This window comes from Nanorana parkeri, unplaced genomic scaffold (genome assembly GCF_000935625.1).
Source record: "Nanorana parkeri isolate BGI_ZX_2015 unplaced genomic scaffold, ASM93562v1 scaffold1381, whole genome shotgun sequence".
Taxonomy (NCBI): domain Eukaryota; kingdom Metazoa; phylum Chordata; class Amphibia; order Anura; family Dicroglossidae; genus Nanorana; species Nanorana parkeri.
This window is the reverse complement of record NW_017307649.1, coordinates 207269-210665: the sequence shown is the minus strand read 5'-3', so window position 1 is coordinate 210665 and position 3397 is coordinate 207269. Positions and strand designations below refer to the sequence as shown.

At 43.0% G+C, this 3397-nt stretch overlaps 1 protein-coding gene across 1 annotated transcript in view; it reads left to right on the top strand.

Moving 5' to 3' along the window:
- The window catches only part of HECTD4 (HECT domain E3 ubiquitin protein ligase 4), a 130755-nt gene that overhangs the window by 53991 nt on the left and 73367 nt on the right, over positions 1-3397 (top strand). The window lies entirely within an intron of this gene.

Here is a 3397-nt window from a genome sequence, read left to right as displayed (position 1 = left end):
GTCTTCCTGCAGTTCTTTAAATCATCTTTACATCATCTTCTATACACTGTGTATAGACATGTGGATGCTGAGGAAAATTCCTATGCTGCGGAGGAGGAGGATACAGGCAGGAGGAAGCGCTGTGACAGCTGGCTGGTTTGGATCTTCCGGGGCGTATATCTTTATTTTTCTCACTGGACCCAAACCAGCACTCAACCCTTGCAGTGGGGGAGTAGCCCCACTGCAAGGGTTGATGAAAGGTTTTTCTGAAGTTTTAAAAGCATGTTGATTAGTGGAGAAGAAGGAACCAGATAAGGGAAATTATAAGCAGATTAAACTTCAGCTTTAAACATGTATGCAAATTAATTTCTTTAAAACTACGAGACATCTTTGCACTCAAATAGACATTTATTTACAAACATTAAAAAAACATTTTAAAAAATGCTAACTTGTATTAGTAGACTTTGAAGTCTTACCTCCCATGTGATGTAATAGTTTGATGTTTGAACCTGGTGTGATGTCCGTAATACATTGCCTGGCCAAAAAGTCACCACCTAGCTAAGCAAATAGAACCTTCCATTGGATAATTAGTCTAGGTTCAGCAACATTATGCACCCAAAAAATGCTGTCTACCTGAATTTACTGAACAGGTTTTTCCATCAATTGATTTTTTCTTTCCTGATGGCACATTGGGCATATTCCCCAATTGTGCCATTTGTGGGCTCAAATTGTGAAAGAGTGGTTCAGGGAGTATTAAACATAATTTTCACACAAGGATTGGCCACCACAGAGTCCAGAGTAACCCCATTGAGAATCTTTGAAGTGCTGGAGAAGACATTATGCAGTGGCCTGACTCTCCCATTGTCACTACAAGCCCTTGGTGAAAAATGGATGCAACTCTGGATAGAAATTAATGCTGTGACATTGCATAGGCTTATTGAAACTATTGTTTACTATATGCCCTGTTTACACCATACTTGTGAGGTGGTGTGCTGAAAGACAAAGCTCAACGGACATCACGTGAACAAGCCTTTAATGTTTTTAACGCTCTACTCTTGGCAGTTTTCCCTTTTATAGGTTAGTGTCTGCTTTGTGCTGGCTATACAAGATCACTTTGATTCTCACTTGTAGCCATCCTGTAGTATATGACAGAATCTGTACCAAGCTAGAGGTTCTTTTGAAGAAAATTGGAAAATAGCAATTGATATTTGATAGTCCCCTTTTTCTTGAGAAATTAAAATGATCCTTTAATGTAGTGATTCTTTAGTGAAATGGTTCCCAATTTTCCCTTGTGTGTATTGCTAGTTAACAATCTTTACTTACTGAGAAGCTGGCTCATAAAAAGTAAACTGAGTTCCGACATCACTGGCTGCATACATGTTCCAGGTCATGTTATATAGTAAAAAATAAAAACCCCATTGGTGAATAAAAGCCACCAAAAGAAAGCTCTATCTGTCCCCAAAAAATGGTATGAAAATCGTTTCAGTAAAGCGTTGCATGACGGAATAAACATCAGTCAAAGTACCGCAGCGCTGAATACTGAAAAATGGCCTGGCCAGGAAGGGGGTGAAACACTATGGCCTTCAAGTGGTTAAGAAGGTACAGAAAGTTAGCGTGATCACTGTGCAGCGTTTCTTTTAGTATGTCTGGAAAGAGTTTTGTGCTACAGCATGTGAGATGTAGTCAAGACGTGGCAGTCAGCGAAATCCTTTCTGAACTGGCCAAGAGCTTAAGGTTTCTTAAGGTTCCTGATCATTTGTAAATTGGCAGCTGTAAACTACAAATTAGTAGGGAAGCTGGCTGTCTTGTAATGTTGTTATTAGCAATGTTGTAAAGAATTTGTGGGAGATCCGTCGTGTGTGTTTGTAATCATTGTGCATCTGCTACCAGCTCGTATTGACTAGTCTGAGATGCAGAAAACATTCGATTTAATTATATTGGCCATACAGTATGTTTAATAGCAGCCCAGTGTTTTGATAGGGATTCTGTTTTTAGGTAAATAAAATATAACAAAGCATTTTGATTAAAGGTTTAAGTGCACTTATGCTTACCATCTCCACACTGAGATTTTTTTCCACTAACGTACTGGAAAGGTAGCACTCTGGAACACATCGCAGATGGGGCTTACCAGAACAACTCATTCGGTCACTGCATGGCGAGCACAGTGGATTCTGTAGAGTTCAATGTAAAGCCTGTCCACAGCTTAGAAACCTGTTGATGGGCTTTTCGTTGACTACTGTGGAGTCCATATTGCACACTAGCTTAGGCTGGCCAAACAAGAACTGTGCATACTTAAAGAAGAACGCCGGGAAACATTATTCTTAACCCTTACAGTGGGGATTCTCCTGCACTGGAAAGGTTAAGTGCTCATTTTTGTTTACGGTCTAAAATTACGGACTTATAAAACAGAGGGTTATTCACGAAGGAGCTGAAGGATCTAGCCGTGGCTTCGACTGATCCTTCGGCCGCCGGAGCCCTCCGGTTCAGTCGATCCGAAGGGCTGCTGTACGGGCTAGTCACAATAATCCGTTCAGCAGCCGAATGGCTCGGCTGAGCACATATGCTTTGGCTCGGCTGAGCCGTAGTCACAGCCGAAGCCAAGTTGTTGTCATTCAATGACAGCCCAGCGTCTTCGAGGACACTGGGCTTTGTAGACTGTAATTTTAGACACTGGGCTGTCATTAAATGACAACTGGGCAGAGCCGGCCGTGAAGTCACAGCTGGCTCTGCCCATTTGTTGTCCTTCAATGACAGACTAGCGTCCTCAGGTTATTTGGGGACACTGGGCTGTCATTAAATGACAACAACTGGGCGGAGCAGGCCGATGTCACGACCAGCTCCGCACAGTTTTCATTTGTCCGGGACCTGCGGGAAGACTCTGGCAGGTGCCGGCCAAATGTAAACAGTTTGGCGGAGCTAGTGGTGATTTCACCGCTAGCGCCGCCTAATTTATATTTTGGCCGCATCGGTCAGATTCTTCATGCTGTGGCCGGAGTTCGTCGTGGGCGCCAGGGTTTTTAAAATTTTATTTCGATGAGTCGTCTTTGACCACGCTGGACGTCATGTTTGACTCTGGATTATGTTGTTGGATCAATTTTTGGGATTTTTAAATTTTTTTTTATTAATGAAGGAATTGTCTGAGATTTTTGTTGTGTTTTATGTTCAATTAAATAATTTTTAGAAAAGTCTGGTCTCTTTATTTACATTTCATACCTCTTAGTCTTTCACAAGGCCGGGGGGGAGGGGCGCAATTGGGTGCACCTTTTTAAAGGGGTACCCCATGCAAATAAGCCCCCCTCACCGCAGACCCCACAACCAACACTCCAGAGCTTGTGGGGGAAGAGGCCCTTGTCCCCTTCGGCACCCTCCCAGTGCCGAGGGCATGTGGCCTGGTATGGCGGGGGGGGCGCTTACTCGT